Here is an 18,007-nt window from a genome sequence, read left to right on the forward strand (position 1 = left end):
CCTTGCCGAAGTCGTAGGAGGCGCAGCGCGGAATCGTGGGTGACTTGAGGCCCGAGGAACACCATTCTCATGGCCCCAAGATAAGCTGCTAAGTTATTCACCACACGATCTCCGCGCTCCCACAACGGCGTGGACCACTTCAGCGCTCTCCCTGTGAGCAGGGACTGGACGAAGGCTACCTTCGCCTTCTCGGTAGCATAAAGAATCGCGGACAGCTCTAAGTAGGTGGTAACCTGGTTTATAAAACCACGGCACTCAGAGCTGTTGCCGCTAAAGCGCTCTGGAAGCGCAAGGCGAGGAGACCTTCCGCCCAATAGCACAGCCTGGGTAGCCGCCTGGGTGGCGACTGTCGTCAGAGTAGTCTTATCGGAGGAAGACTGCTCCACTGCTGCCAATCGTGACTCCAACTGCTGCACATAACGCAGCAACTGCTGCTGCTCTTCAACCATAGCCAGACCTTTGGCGCGACCGTAATGTTACGAGGGGGACCCGGGGAAGCGTGCCAAGATGGGAAATGGACTGCTTCCGCCGGTCAAGGTCCACTGTGCGGTGTAAGGGACCGCCGCTATGGTGGGTGAAGAGTGAGCAGGTTGCTGCTAGCGATCGTCTGGAATGTCACAGACGATCTATGTACACCGATCTGCCCTAACCCGTGAGGGTTGTATGGCACAGATCTCACGGCTCGGTGTACCTGTTGCACGGGGAAGCACAGAGGTGCCCACGCACGTGTGCCAGTGGAAGTCACGAGAATATGGCACGAGGGTAGCACACAGGTGCCCACGCACGTGTGCTTTCAATAACCAGGTGAGTCCAATGGAGACTTGAGGAGCTCACCTGGGACAGGAACACGGCCTGTTGACGGGGGTACTGCCGGAGCAGCAAGGCAGGAACACGGCCTGCAAACGAGGTACTGCCGGAGCAGCAAGGGCCAAGCCCACAAGCGACAGTAATGCCTGAGCAGTGGCGTGGCAGCACGCTGCCAGACATCCAAACATAGAAGGACAGTCGCGCACCACCATGATGGCAGGGGGAGCTTTTAAGGAGGTGCAGCTCCACCCGAGGGCGGGCGCGAGGCGGAGATGACGGACTTGACCCAATCAGGGTCCACGACGTCCCAGCCTGGCCAGTCAGGATTCACCACGTCACCAGCCTTGTCATCAAGCCGTGTGACGTCAGTGAGCGAATCAGGACCCACCACGCATTGCACATGCTCACCCTCCTGCCTCTGGGAAATAGAGGCGGGATCCTCGGTCTCACAATGTGGACAGATAACGGGAATCTCACTGCTTCCCTGAGCAGTAAACCTCTGCACATTGCGCAGCCTCGCAGACCTTCGGGGCCGCTGAGCAGGAGAGTCTGCGGCAGGCCAGGAATGGGAGACCGCTTCACTCCTTGTAACAGGCGAACCACTAGGTGTCACCCTTCTGCTGCCTCTCTAAGAAGGTATCTCCTGCACACTGCGCAGTCTGGCAGACCTTCGGCGCTGCTGAGCAGGAGTGCTCGTGGCAGGCAAGGAATGGGAGACTGCCTCAGTCCTTGCCTCAGGAGAGCCACGAGATGTAACACTGCACCGCACACACACAGGGCTCTGCACCGCACACGCACACATATGGCTCTGCACCGCACACACACACACACATATGGCTCTGTACCGCACGCGGCGCTCTGCACCAACCCCCCCATCCCCCATCCTTATCCCCATCCCCATAGGGAACACATGTAGGGAGCACATACTCACCCGTCCTCGGTCCCTGCTGCTCCTGCACGTTTGCGTGCTGTCTGTGCTCTGGCCATATCAGCACAGTAGTGATGTCACCACTGTGCTGAAGAGAGCACAGACAGCAGGACAGTGATGAGAAGCAGCGCCCCCAGGTCACGGACCCCACAGCAGTGCAGGGGGAGGTTGCGGGGAGAGTACGGGGTGCAGGGGAATGTGTGGGAGGGTGCAGGGAAGGGGGCGGGGCTCATCACACTGTACCCGCCCAGCAGGGAGGCAACATGCTGTTTCCAGATTTGCATGTCAACATGGCCCTGCCCATGTTGACTTGAAATGACCGGAAGCAGCAAAATCGCGGCAGGAGCGGTAACATGACCACTCTGAGCCGGGGGAGAGGGGCTGACAGCAGGGCAGATAAGTGCTCTCTATCTACTTACCTGCCCCAATGTAGCCCAATAGGGGAATAAAAAAAAAAAGTCAAAAGAAGCCGGATAACCCCTTTAACTAAATGGTGCAAAACCATCAGCCGGGGGCGTACAAAGAAATCATGGGGCCCCATAACAGAATTCCCTGGAAAAAAAAAAAATATTTGGTTGAGTCACAGAAGAGCATACTTCACAACGTTACAGCCCTCACAAAGTAATTTTCCTCCTTTTGAAGCCCCTAGATTCCTCTTTTATTGCAGCCATGAAGTATAATGGCAACAAAAGTGCCCCACAAACATTGTATGATAACTCACAGTAAATTCCTCCACATGCACGGTATGATGAACCTACTGACCTACTGTGCCCCCTTTCATTTACCCTGGTAATGAATGGGGGCCCTAGCTTACACAGTAAGAAGCCCAACTATGACCCCCACACAGCCAGCTATACAGTATAATGGGCCTATATATAGTATAATGACTCCTACTATTCTTCCAAATAATATAATGGCCCCCACACAGCCGTCCGCACAGTATGATAGACACCACACAAACCTTCACACTGTATATATGCTTCCATACAGTATAATAGTCATCAAATAACTGTAGATAAAGTATAAAGGCTCCCTCATAGCCCTCCAGATAATATAATGGCCACGCAAAGCCTTTCATACAGTATAATGGTCCACACATAGTCCTCCATATAGTAATGGGCCCCACATAGTACTCCATATAGTATAATGCTCCCCCATAGTTAAAGTATAATGGGCCCCACATAGTCCTCCATATCGTCTAATGCAGCCCATAGAATCCAATTATGTATTATAATGCACTCCCCATAGTTATCCATATATTATTATGCACTCCCCTATAGTCCTCAATATATTAAAATGCACCATCCATAGTCCTTCATATCGTATAATTCATCCTTAGTCCTCCATATATTATAACACACTCCCCATATTCCGCCATATAATTAATACACTTCCCATAATCCTCTATATAATATAATGCACCCCATAGTCCGGTGTGGCTCTTGCAGCATGGACTCGAGCAGCAGTCCACTCCTTGTGAATCTCCCCCAAATTTTTGAATGGCCTTTTTTTTAATAATCCTATCAAGGCTGCGGTTATCCCAGTTGCTTGTGCACCTTTTTCTACCACACTTTTTCCTTCCACTCAACTCTCCATTAATATGGTTGGATACAGCACTCTGTGAACTGCCAGCTGTTATAGCAAATGACCTTATGTGGCTTACCCTCGAATACCTTCTATTTTTCTGAGATAATGACTTTTGGGTTTTTATTGGCTGTGTTACGCTCCCCGCCGGGGTTAAGACGGCGAGCGCATCCATAGGGTAAGGTGGATCCACTGGACCACAATGGGAATCCAAACCCACCCAGACAAGGGAATGGCAGCGTCCAGGGAGTGTGGCAGTTAAGTCGGGGGTAGGTGACTGCAGGACAGGGGACAGGCAAGGTAAGGCAGGATTGACACGCGAACACAGTACAGTTCAGGCAGGACTGACATAGGAACACCATACAGTTCAGGAACGGATCAGGATCAGGCTGGTCCCCGGACACAAGAACAGACTAGGAACTCAGGCAAGATGGACCAGGGATTCAGTTTGGTCCTAGAAAACAGGAACTCATTCAGGATGGGTCAGGGATACTGACTGGTCCCGACCACGGAAACAAACAGTAACTCAGGACAACAGGCAGATGCTGAAAGTCATCAGGCAAGACTCCAGACATCGGGCCGAGGTCATCAGACACCGGGTATGGCTCCAGGCATCGGGCAAAGGTCATCAGCAGGATGGCAGAGGCGCAATAAGCTGAGGCCACAGCAGGGCTTCAGGTACAGAACACACAGACAAGGCTGGAGTCTTAGGACAGGCCGGTAACTGGATACGCCGGTCCCTGAATACACAGGTACCTGAATACGCTGGATCCAAGGTTAGCCGGACTACAGACAGGATACCAGACTCAGATAGGTAACTGGACTCAGGCAGAACACCAGATTACAACAATAGCAGACTCCAGCAACAACACAAGCGGGCACGGACCACCACAGGGCAGTGTGGGCACGGACCGCCCCAGGGCAGTGTGGGCTCGGATCGCCACAGGGCAGTGTGGGCACGGACCGCCACAGGGCAGTGTGGGTACGGACCGCCACAGGGCAGTGTGGGCACAGACTGCCACAGGGCAGTGTGGACACGGACCGCCACAGGGTAGTGCAGGCATTGGCGGGCACGGACCTCCACAGGGTAGTGCAGGCATGGGTGGACACGGACCACCACAGGGCAGTGCAGGCACAGGTGGGCACGGACCACCACAGGGCAGTGCAGGCACAGGCATTATTGGATCACCACATTGCAGTGCAGGCACAGGCAGGATTGGACTGCCACAGGAAAGTGCAGGCACAGATGGGATTGGACCGCGACAGGGCAGTGCAGGCACAGGCGGGATTGGAACGCCACAGGGCAGTGCAGGCATAGGCGGGATTGGACCGCCACAGGGCAGTGCAGGCACAGGCAGGTTTGGACCGCCACAGGGTAGTACAGGCACAGGCGGGATTGGACCGCCACAGGGTAGTGCAAGAACAGGGGGATTGGACAGCAACAGGGTAGTGCAAGACCAACGAGTTTAGACCGCAACAGGGTAGTGCAAGCCCAGCGGGTTGAGACCGCAACAGGGTAGTGCAGGCAGAGCGGGTTTGGTCCGCAGCAAGGTGATGCAGGCACAGTGGGTTTTGACCATAGTAGGACAGTGCAGGAACAGCAGGCTTGAACCAATACAAGGTGGTGCAGGCAAATCAGGCACTTCAGACTCCAGGTTCAAAACACCAACAGGACTTTATTCACAAATACAGGATACAGCAAGGCTACAGGTTCAGGACACAGCAGGGTTACAGGAACAGGATACAAACTAGTACCAGGGGAACACATGGACAGGACAGGTCCAGGGCAGACATCAGCATGCCAGAACTGGATACAAACAGGACTGGTGCAGAGTACGAGCAGACCAGAGCAACATGGCAGAATCAACACAGATTTAGTAACTTAAAGACGTTGCTCGACCACACCTATCGGGGAAGAGGAAGTTTTATTCCAGATACCTCCCAGCCATAGGCTGGAGACATCTTAGCAAGGTGCGCATGCTTCCTAATAAAAAGACAGGCAGCATGCGGGCGTGCCCCCTCAGCTGGAGACCAGGCAACCCCACACAACATGTGCAGGGCCTGAAGCCTAGGCAGGAACTGAAGACAACACACATGGGCATCCGAGGGAGGGGTCAGCTAGGGACCGCACTACACGTGGATGGAAATGAAGGTAAGAGGAGGGGCAGGGACATGGTGCTAGGACGCCGCGTAGCGCCGGCATTCTAGGGGAGCCGGCATTACAGGTTGTAAGTGATAATCATCAACATTAACAGAAATAAACACTTTAAATAGATCACTCTGTTTGTAATGACCCTATACAATATATGCATTTCCTTTTTGCATTGAATTACTGAAATAAATTAACTTTTTGATGATATTCTAATTTGAGATGCACCTGTATCTCTAATGTATGTGCACATGTAGAATGTGTATATCTATAAATGTGTATATCTATACAGTACCTATAAATAGGAAAGACTGAACATTTTTTCAGTTTTGGGGGGCTGGGATTCTCGGCAGCCCGCAGATGCCTCTGAAAATGGCGCGTTTTTTAGCGCCATTTCCTGTGGCGCATTACCTGGCTCATTCAGTGGCCCTGGTGGCGGTGGCACGCTGGCTAATAAAGGGGTTAATACCAGCTTTGTATTCTTAGATGTACTAAGTCCGAAATTCATGGTGTTATGCCAAATTAGACATGGCCACCATGAATTTCTAGTAAACAGTAAAAAAAACAACAGAGAAAAACATTTTTTATTAGAAATAAAACAAAAAAACATTCAGAGACTCCATCTTTATTATAAAAACAATTCTTAGTCTGACGTAATCCACAGGTACAGCAATGTCAACTCTGCTTCATCACTCTGCACAGACACAGTCTATACAGTGTGAGAAGCAGAAAGGGCATTGTCAGCTCTGCTACATCGCTCTGTACAGAGCAAGAAGCAAGCTGACAGTGAGGGTATGATTGCACTTGCGTTTCACATTGCATCACGCTGCACCTGGCGCTCTCAGGACAGGAGCGCTTCAGCTGCAATGAAATACATGCAGCTGACCGCTCCTCTTGAGAGATTGTGCGCCGTGATGCGATGCTACATTCGCACAGTGACAATGAAAGTTCCGTTACCAGGACCTTTGATTATGTCATAGTCATGTGACCAGTTTGTGGCCAATGAGGTTATACAACATTCACACCTGACTGGTCACATGGCTATGATGTCAGAGAAGGTCCTTTTAGTCAGAGGTGATTACCGGGGGGCACAGCAATGTTCGGACGGACGCGGAAGCAGAAGCGGCCGGGAGACAGAGTCTGCAGGATGCGTCGCGGGACCTGTAAGTATGATCATAATGTTTTTTAATGTGCTTTTTTTTTTTTTTTTACAGCCCCTGGACCCGATCTGTAACACGGGCTTCCCAGTAAAGCTCGTGATCAGGATTGTGTACACAATCACTATGTGATCGGTATGATCCCCGATCTTTACAGATTGGTATCGCCCATCACTATTCCTGGGCTTTCTTGCATGAACTGCGCGCTTCAGTTCTCCCCAGAGTGGCTCAATGAGATTAAGATCAGGAGACTGAGATGACCACTCCAGACCCTTCACTTTGTTCTGCTGTAGCCAATGACAGATCGAATTGGCCTTGTGTTTTGGATTATTGTCATGTTGGAACGTCCAAGTACGTCCCATGCGCAGCTTCCGGGCTGATGAGTGCAAATTTGCCTCCAGTATTTGCTGTTAACGTACTGCATTCATCTTTCCTTCAACTTTGACCAAGTTTCCTGTGCCTTTGTAGCTCACACATCCCCACCTCTATGCTTTACAGTAGGAATGGTGTTCCTTTTATCATAGGCCTTGTTGACACCTCTCCAAATATAACGTTTATGATGGTGGCCAAAAAGTTTGATTTTAGTCTCATCACTCAAAATGACCTTTTTCCAGCAGTTTGGAGATTTGTGTCTGTGCTGTTTGGCGTATTGTAAGCAAGATACTTTGTGACATTTGTGCAGTAATGGCTTTCTTCTGGCAACTTGACCATGCACCCAATTTTTCCTCAAGTGCTCTGTATTGTGCATCTTGAAACAGCCACATCAATAGTTTTCAGTGAGTCCTGTATATCAGATGATATTATTTGTGGGGTTTTCTTTGCATCCCGAACACTTTTCCAGGCAGTTATGGCAGAAATGTTTGTTGGTCTACCTGATCATGCTTTGGTTTTTACAGAGCCCCTGATTTTCTATTTGTTAATCACAGTTTGAACACTGGTGACTGGCATTATCAATTCCTTGGATATGTTTTTGTTTCCCTCTCCTGTTTTATACAGTTCAACTATATTTCCCCGTAGATTCGTTGACAATTCTTTTGCTTTCCCCATGACTCACAATCCAGAAATGTCAATGGCTGGATGAAAGATGCAGGAGTCTGTCTAGACCCCAAAAAACTCACTCAGCATTTATGCACACACTGATTACAAGAACACAGGTCAAAGGTGAGGATATTACCTTTATTAGCCATTCAAACCCATTTGTGTCAACTGTGCATATTAGCATGCCAAAATCATCAGTGTGTGAACTTTTGATCAGGCTCATTTGGATATTTTTGGTTGTCATTATGATTTAAAAAGAGAAAACACAGTAGTTTGACAATAAACGGCTTCACCCAACCACTAACCATGAGTAGAAAAAATGTTGTTATTATTAATATTCCCTAAAAAAAAAAAAAAGGCCAAGAAAGCAAAAAAATCTGCCGGGGTATGTAAACTTTTGAGCACAACTGTATGACAGTGTTTATGATTGTATATATATTTGCCTGTTTATATGTATTCTTGTGAATATGTATGTCAGTATTTTCAAATCACTGTATGTTTGTGTATGTGAGTGTCTGCACGTTCTTGGGGACCACTGAGACTGTTTTGCCCTGGGTCAACGAAAACTTGGAGCCAACTCTTTATGCATAGCCAAGCATGCGTCTGCGTCGTCAAATCCAGGAGCTGGTGCCGATGTCGTCCTGAGATATTTGTCTATTAATGATTCTTTCTCAGGTTGGTCACATGACTGTGATCTCCTGTAGATGCAGCCAGCAGCACATAAAAGCCACTTATTGGTCCAGAGTAGAGATGAACAAACCTGAGGTTTGGTGTTCGTACCAAACAGACTTTAAAAAAAAACAAAAAACCCCAAAACGGTTTGGATACTTTATGTATGAAAACCACTTGCGCGAGCATCGCTGTGCTCGGGTACACTTAGTGCTCAGCCCAGTGCGAGCCACTTGCAGTGTTTGAATGGCTCGCACTGTGGGTAACAACAGCGTGATCGAATGTAGTGTGCACCAAACAAAAAAACATTTGGAAATACCCTGCCTACCTACATTCAACTCACCTGAGGTGTTCTGGCATATACTCAATAGACCTTCCTCATTGCATAAAAAATTGTGTGACTGTGTGAATGCTGCCACCTGAAAGCGAGTGAATATCTACAATTGGTGGAGAATGTGGGAAACAAGCCCCACGGAGCACAGGCAATTGCAGTGTAAAGTTTGAATATCCTGAGTAAAGGCAGCTACAGGATTGCAAGCATGTTCTAGAAACATGGAGGAAGCGGTTAAGCAATTAGTCCAGGTGTAGCAGCAGTAACCAACACAGCACATGTAGCAGCATCAGATGGTCTCGGCAGATACTGTCGGGGGGAGACAGCATATTCAACTGCCAAAGTGAGGCTACCCATGTGAGGCAGACAGTAAGGTAAAATTACTTTGGAGTATGGGATGATGTAGAGGCTTTCCTTACTGTATTTGATAGGGCAGCAGACAGAAACTGCCCACAGAGCAATGCTGGTGCCGTATCTTACTGGGGAACCACAAAAGCGTATAAAGACCCTGTCCTGCAAGATGCCAGAGAGTATGACAAGCTGAAGGTGGAAATTCTGTCATGTTTGGTCTTAACCAAGTCCATCAAGGCTCAACAGGGGCACCTCTGGCACCACCAAAGGGAAAAGCCTCCTCGGTTTGATTTTTGATCTGTTATACCTAGTACAGAAATGGTGAAGCCTCAGACCTGCGCTCTGGCACAGATGATGGTAAGAGTGGTAGTGGACAGATTCATACACTCACCATCTATATCCATACAAACTGGTTTGCCCAAGGAGATTGCAGAACACAAATTACCTAGTGAGCATAGTGAAAGATACATGATTGTGGAGAACTCCCTGAGCAGTTAAGAAAGCCTGAGTTTACCTTTCAGGGATACCCAAAGGAAGGGGCCCAAGGTCACCTTTGAAGGGCACAGGGTGGGTCAGAGCCGGGTTCAAAAGGTACATCTAGTAACATTGTTGGAGGTGTCATACCCTGGTTCATATATCAACCACTTGTCCCTTGACCTCGGAGCCGATGGATTGCCCCCTAACTCAGCTCTACTATCCTTTACCTAACCAGCCAGCAGCGCTGTTTTTCATCCTGGTGAGAGGAGTCAGGTATGCCAGCTGAACGCTGTCACCTGAAAGCGAATATAATCTGTTACATATTTTCTATGAAAATAGTTTATACATAATTGTGTTATATGAATACTATTTCCTTTTCAATAACAAATAATAATTGTTTCAAAGCCAATGACTGATGTTTATTATGCCCGGATTTAAAAAAAAAACCAAAACATTAAAAAAAAAAATCTATTTTTAACTATTACATATGGATTTTGCACGAAACGTGTGTGAAATTACATACAAGGGAGATGAACAAGAAAAATCTTTATTGCAGCTCAAAATGTACTTGTATATAAAAATGTATTGAAAATTCATTCTGCAACTTTATTGGAAATTAATTCTTGCGCCTTTTACATTTCTCTTCAAAGCTTCTCTTGATACCTTTTCTCTTATAGAAGGCCTTATGTGAAGCATCCAGCAGTAGTGACCCAACATGTTCACGTTCCATCTACCTTGGTATCGTCGTTCCATCTGCTTGATATCCTGATATAATTTTTCTCCTTGCTCTTTACTAACATCACCGAAGTTTTCAGGAAGTAGACCACATGGGAACGTAAATAATGTAACTTAAAATAAATCAGACAACCCAATGCTTTGAAACGTTTTAGCATGGTCTCCAGAATGGACATAAACTTTGGATCCTTGTTGTTGTTTAGAAATTTCTTCACAACTTCTATAATAGAATCCCAAACCATTTTCTCAACAGCTTTCATTGTTGTCATCCTTCATAAGTTTCCGAATATCCGAACCCACAAAAATGCTGTCCTTCAGTTTTGCTTTTGTCAGCTCCTCAAACTTGGTACACAGGTACTTACAAGTCATTCCTTCTTTTGGTAGAGCTTTCACAAACTGCTTCATCAATCCAAACTTACTGCGGAATGGTGGCAGGTTGCAAAGATGTTCCCATTAGCACCAGCGATGAGTTCTATCTCTGTTTTCCCATTCATCCTTGCCACTCAAAGAGCAAAGAGAGAACCACATGTTGAACATCCTTGTAGTTAAGTTTCTTGAGAATAAAGACTAAATTCTAATAGCTTTCCCTCAAGTGCACAGAATGCCCTACAGGCACTGAAGCATATTTGATGCCTTTGTACAGAAGCAGCTTTTAGACTTTTGGATGAAGAAATAAAGAGACTCCACTCGCTCACATTGTACTCAATGTTACATTTTTCAATCTGCCCACATTACTAAAATATGCTAGAGCACAGTCCTGAAAAAATATGGAATGAATAACTTTTGGAATACTATGGAATTCTATTTTTTTGGAAGCCTATGGAATGAATCAGTGTTTGTGACAAAACTGTACGTGATGGAATTTTTTCAATATTTTTACTAAGTTCAGAGATTGAAAGTATATAGAAATCATCTCTTACTTTTCAAACAATTTTACCCTTGCAGATCTGTGTAATCATCTAATGCTCCAAATTGTTTTCCCTTTTTATTGTACAGCTGTTATTTTATTATAACTTGCATTTTTTTCTTACACGTTTACAATAAAATAATAAAAAAAAAAAAAGAAGATAGCTACTTCCCTCTGTGAGTCCTTTGATGTCTCACAAGATTTGTTTTCTCTGTAAAACATTTCCCACAGTCTGAACATGAAAATGGCTTCTCCCCTGTATGAATTCTGTGATGTTTAACAAGATGTGATTTCTGATAAAAACATTTCCCACATTCTGAACATGGATATGGTTTCTCCTGTGTGTGAATTCTCTGGTGTACCACAAGATTTGATTTCTTTATAAAACATTTCCCACATTCTGAACATAAAAATGGCTTTTCTCCTGTGTGAATTTTCTGATGTCCAACAAGATCAGATTTCCCTTTAAAACGTTTCCCACATTCTGAACATAAAAATGGCTTCTCTCCTGTGTGAATTTTCTTATGTCTAACAAAATCTGATTTCCCATTAAAACTTTTCCCACATTCTGAACACGAATATGGTTTCTCGTGTGTGTGATTTCTCTGATGTACAATAAGTTTGGATTTCTCGTTAAAACGTTTCCCACATTCTGAACATGAAAATGGCTTCTCCCCTGTGTGAATTCTCTGATGTACAATAAGTTTGGATTTCTCGTTATAAGATTTCCCACATTCTGAACATGAAAATGGCTTCTCCCCTGAGTGAATTCTCTGATGTGTAACAAGATGTGATTTCTTACTAAAACATTTTCCACATTCTGAACATGAATATGGGATCTCCTGTGTGTGAGATGTCTGATGTACAACAAGCTCTGATTGCTGTATAATACATTTACCACATTCTGAACATGAATATGCTTTCTCTCCTGTGTGAGTGTTCTGATTTACAAGTGATTCCTTATTAAAACATTTCCCACATTCTGAGCATGAAAATGGTTTCTCCTCTTTAACAGTTAGTTCATATTCAACAGTTGTATTACTTTTGTTTTGCATATCAGTCATTGACGAAGCAGAAGAAAGGACCTGTTGAAAATGATCAGATGAAAGATTTTTTCTGAGAAGGTCTTGAGGTATATATGGGATACTGGCATGTTCTTCATATGTATCTGGTGGAATACCATGATCATCTGCTGCAAAATCTGAAAATATCACATATCCGTCTGAGCTCCTGGTACAGTCATCTGCCAAGAATAAAAGTGATTTTATTATTTTTCAATAACACTGCATTGAAAATCATATCAATAATATATATTTTATACATTTTCATACAAATTGTATTACAAATCAATTATCAATTGACTAAAAGTAGAACACAAAGGAGGGATAATTAGAATAAGATGCTAGACCATCAGGTTGTGCAGTTTCAATTTTTCACTTCTATGTTGAAGTCATCTTCTCCATAGGTTCATGATTCAATTCGCCTGTCACCAATCGTTACCCGTTATATAAGGGGTAAGGAACCTTTTTTTCTGCAAAGGGCCATTTGGATATTTATACCAACATTCAGGGACTGTATAAAACTATCAACTTTTATTTGGTCAAAAGGTTAATTAACTCACCCCTAGTAGGATTGCTGGAGCTACTTCTTTTTGGTGAAGCATGTGATATAAGGTGGTATTAACTTGTGTCAGTCTGGAGTGGAGTCAACTTTATAAGTTTTGAAAACAACTCAGCAGAAGGTTGTACCGAACACAGAAGTATACAATACTGCATGTCTCCTCACGGCAAATTCATAACAGCTCGCGTCACATTTAAAGAACTCAAATCAGTGAGAGGACTGCTGTATATATCATACAGGAGACTGCCATATGCATCACATAGGAAATACCAAAACTGATGTATACATTATATGGGAGACTTCAAGATTGCACCATATACATCACCATAGGAGACGCTGTGACTGTAACATACACATCTATACTTCGCTTAGTGGACACGGAGACTGGAGTATACACAGTAGAAGATACTGGGGGTGGAGCATATGCATCACATAGGGGACACTGGGCTGCAGAACTGGCTAGCATCAATACATAATCCTTTATTACATGCACCTTGGCGTTTAGTAATGAATGCTGGAGCGCATGCAAGAAGGAATTAAAGGCAGGAATTAAAAGTCATCACGGTCCATAAATGGCCTGCGGGCTGGAAGCTTTTCGCCCCTGAGTTAAATGATCAGTGGAGACTCATAATAGTCAGTGCTATTAGTTGGTATCTGTCTCATACCTTCCCTGGGAGATACATACAGTCTAGCACAGAGCAGGGCAGAGTGGAGGATTTAGGCCGGTGTCACACTTGCGATTGTCTCACGTGTATCTCGCGCAAGTTTCGTGGTGCATCACCCGTCACGGACTCACACTCTCCTAATAGGATCGGGTCGGTTGCATGCATCTCTATGCAGATGAGACTCTCCTGTAAGGAGAGTGTGAGTCCGTGCCGGGTGGTGCACCGCGAAACTCGTGCGAGATACACTTGAGACAATCGCAAGTGTGACACTGGCCTTATATGAAGTCATAGATTTGGAGCAAATGTAGCGTTTTGTACTTTTTTATGGAACTAAGCAGAAAATACATGAAAGGAGAAGTCCTTAATATTCTTTTTTACATGATGGTAGCCTATAGAAACAATGGCTTTCATCATAGGGTGCAGTGGGGGATCTGAAAATAAGTTAGTAGTAAAATTGTCCTCTGCAAGCCGTAGTTGCCAGTCCCTGGTTCTTTTATTGACCAATTAGCTTAAAGGCTAGGAACACCTTTGAGCACAAAAATAAAAAAAACAATCAGTAAACAGACTGTGGGATTAAAGCTGGGTTCACACATAGCGACAGCGACGTCGCTGTTACGTCACCATTTTCTGTGACGTAACAGCGACCTTGTAAGTCGCTGTTATGATTGCTGCTTAGCTGTCAAACACAGCAGAAGCAGCAGGGATCATAACGACACGCGTCGCTGTGCTACATGTGCAGAGAGCAGGGAGCCGCGCACACTGCTTAGCACTGGCTCCCTGCACTCCTAGCTACAGTACACATCGGGTTAATTACCCGATGTGTACTGCAGCTACATGTGCAGAGAGCAGGGAGCCGCGCACTCTGCTTAGCGCTGGCTCTCTGCACTCCTAGCTACAGTACACATCGGGTTAATTACCCGATGTGTACTGCAGCTACATGTGCAGAGAGCATGAGCCGGCACTGGCAGTGAGAGCGGCGGACGCTGGTAACGAAGGTAAATATCGGGTAACCAGGGAAAGGTCTTCTTCCCTTGGTAACCCAATGTTTACCATGGTTACATCTTACCGCAGCTGCCGGATGCCGGCTCCTGCTCCCTGCTCGCTTCATTTCGTCGCTCTCTCGCTGTCACACACAACGATGTGTGCGTCACAGCGGGAGAGCGACGACCAAAAAATGAAGCTGGACATTCAGCAACGAGCGGCGACCTCACAGCAGGGGCCAGCTCGTTGCTGGATGTCACACACAGCGACAGCGACGGGACGTCGTTGCAACGTCACAGAAAATGGTGACGTAGCAGCGACGTCGTTGTCGTCATCGCTGTGTGTGACACCACCCTAAGTTTCTGTAGTTAATAAAGTTGTTGAATTTCTTTATCAAAAACCCTCACAGCTATTTTTTAACCTCTTTTATATTCATAAACTTTTGCTCAGAGGCTGTTTCACCAATACTGGTCACATGATATGTTTTGATGTCTCACAAGCTCAGCTCCTCGCTTCTCATCTTTGTAAGGCTGTTTACCATAACCACACCCATACACTGCCAGACCAGTAGGCCTGTCAGTCATCCTCCCCTTCTGTCACCAACTGTGATCAGATGTTCACAAATTCACCCTAAACAGTCCTGTGCCATAGAAATAAAATGGTGTCTGATGTAAAAAGAGGAAAAACTTGCATACAATCGAAGGCAAAACAGATTTTATTTCCAAAACTAATCTTTTGTAAAAAATAATGCAATTGAATTGTACTTCAAAATACCATCATTAACGCTGCACAATCAATGTCTTAAGAAGAAAAAAATACAAAAAAAACAACAGAATGGCTTTTTGCAAGGAGCTATACAATGTCCATGAGTTGTGCTACATATGTTATATACTGTATGTTTCAGCATTAGTATTGGATACCTGCATATTGATTATATTTATTACTGATTATGCCGTCTGCACCTGTCATGCTAGGTACGGGAAAGTAGCAAGCGAACAGCAAAAGGGGAAATGGTGACCCCTGAAAAAACCTACTGCTGGTCCCTGCAGTCCCTCACCACTCTAGGATTGGTTCTGCACCTATGCGCCGACCCGGATACCTGACCCTAGGTAGCCCTAGTGCTGAGCCCTAAATAGAGAACGGATGGCATGAGCTCTTCGTCAACCCCACTAAATACTAAAGAAGTCAACAAGGAGGACACACAGGGGAACACGCATGACTACTTATCCACAGATGACTCAGGTAGAAGTTCAGCAAAGTAACAGCAACACCACCACCACAGCTGAGTACAAGCAGTCTGCTTGCAACCAGAGCTTGAGTGAACTGAATAATATCACCAGCACAAGTCCAGGTAAGATTGGAGTATTTAAGCACATGGAGAATACTGATAGCAGCTGGATGGAAGGAGGGCTCTACTGGGTCTTAGAGGGAAAGAGATGAAAACCCAACAGGAAAGCTACCTAATAACAACGGAAAGTCAGGGAGCATTTTGTGCAGCCAAACACTGTGAACTTCTATTGCCAGAAACCACATGAATGTCTGTCATCCGTGACAGCACCCTTATTATGATGTACCAGGGTTAGCCAGATGTGGCAATTGGTTTTACATAGTTTTAACGAGCACTGTTTGTGTTCTTGATCAAATAAAATTGTTTCAATTTGTACCATATACACAGGTGTGTGCATCAAATATGCATAGTCTGTTCTTTCTTCTCTATTCAACATGCCCTCTCTACTATGCATGATGTGGCACCCCTTTTTTCTTAATTTATCATATGAGATGTGCACTTTTCCCATTGATTATCATGTTTTGATGGGCCTCCTTTCTCACAGGGGTCCTTTCCTTGGAGCTTGCACACTTTCTATAGGTATTTTGTTGTGTTGGTTTCAGTGCACACATTTGTGCACTGTTAATTATCATTTTTTCATGTGTTCTGCGCTCACATAGATAGATTTGTACTACTGGTATTTGTGCTTCTTTATAGCCATCTGTATAATATTGATCAACCTTTTTTTTTCCCCCTTTTATTTATCCTTAGCATCACCAGATTTTAATATGGATTGGGAGACTAGGGAAGCCTCTTGGCGGGCTCAATCTTCCAGTGTTTTCAATAAACTAGATTCGGCCACTCCAGCTTCTGCTGACTTTTTTTCTCCTACCCATCAAATACTTTCTGCACATGAAACGGGGGTCTGGTGGAACATACGTGGTCTGGAGGAATACTTGAATGAAGGCATTGTGCCCCGGGGGATTAGAATATTGATTTTCCCAGCATGGGAGCCCACCACTGCCTTCAGAGACACCTGGGAGCAGGGTCTCCTGCGTTGCAAGAACATCATTATTAATATGTTGTGGGAGCATGATCGTGACCTCCTAGACAGCACATGGACACATATTAGGGAACTTGAAGGCAAACTAGCCTTACACGAGGATGTCCAGCAGGTCCCCGCTTTCAGCTCTAAATTGAAAAATATCGTTGACAAATTTGAAAATGATGTTATCCAGAAGAAAAGAAAAAAATTTAAGAGAGACCGCAGTCACTTTGATAACAAATCAGCGTACAAATGGAAATATCATGGCAATCAATGATCCGCACAGCCGGGACCACCAGTTAATGAGTCAGGGTGGATTGATGTTACACGCATCGACACTGATTCGAGTGAATATTTTTTATCCAGCGCCAGCAGTGACATGGACATCACACAAGCAGAGGCAAGACACGGAAGAAACTTGCAAACAAGAGTACAGAAGATTCCGGACAAGAATTTTGCCCACAGGGGGGCTCGCAGACGCGAGTACCCGTAGAGATCATCTCAGCACAGGAGACCCAGGTACATGAATCTAATCACATCCTGCAAATTATTAATTTGTCTGACCATGTATTTACTCCATGTGAAACATGGGTCCAACAGAAAGGATTAACCTTTTTGGGCACTAATGTTCTGGACAAATTTGTGCTTATTAAAGATTTGTTCCTTTTTGCAGGAAACTCACGCTTCAGGTCATCTATTGGAAGCCAGAAATCATTCAGGGCATAGACACCGTGCTTTTCCAAAAATAAGCCCTAGCACGGATTTTCAGCATTTTTGGAGCAAGGCTTAAATATAAGCCCTCCCCCGAAAAGAAGCCCCAGTTGCAGATCAATAATGAAGAGTCCGTGCAGCTAAAAAAGTTACAGATACCTCAGGGCACTTCATTATAGAAAGCAAACACCCCGCAATCACACTCACCAGACGCCGAGCAGGAGGCCCTGCAGTGATCGCACCGCCGAACACGTCCGATCTCACACAAACACACACACAAAATCAGATCACACTCATAATCAGATCGCACACACAAGCATCGGATCACACACATAAACATCAAATCACACACACAAACATTGAATCACACACACATTGGATCGCACACGTACTCAACACATCCAGTGACACCGATCTCTTCTCGCCAGCAGAATCCTGAGAGACTGGAGCGCAAGGACCTGCCGCAACAGGACCTGCAGACACACGTGATTTCCTCTCATCATTCCCTGCGGCCGGAAGCGCTGGAAATGATGTGATGTGTGTGTGTGTGTGCGATCTGCTGGGTGTGTGTCTGGGTGTCAGCCA

General features: G+C 45.5%; 1 pseudogene; it reads right to left on the reverse strand.

Annotated features, from left to right (window-relative positions):
- LOC142311952 (uncharacterized) overlaps positions 1–18,007 on the reverse strand; it is a 195,615-nt pseudogene that overhangs the window by 158,179 nt on the left and 19,429 nt on the right.

This window comes from Anomaloglossus baeobatrachus, chromosome 5, assembly GCF_048569485.1.
Source record: "Anomaloglossus baeobatrachus isolate aAnoBae1 chromosome 5, aAnoBae1.hap1, whole genome shotgun sequence".
In the NCBI taxonomy this organism is placed as follows: Eukaryota; Metazoa; Chordata; class Amphibia; order Anura; family Aromobatidae; genus Anomaloglossus; species Anomaloglossus baeobatrachus.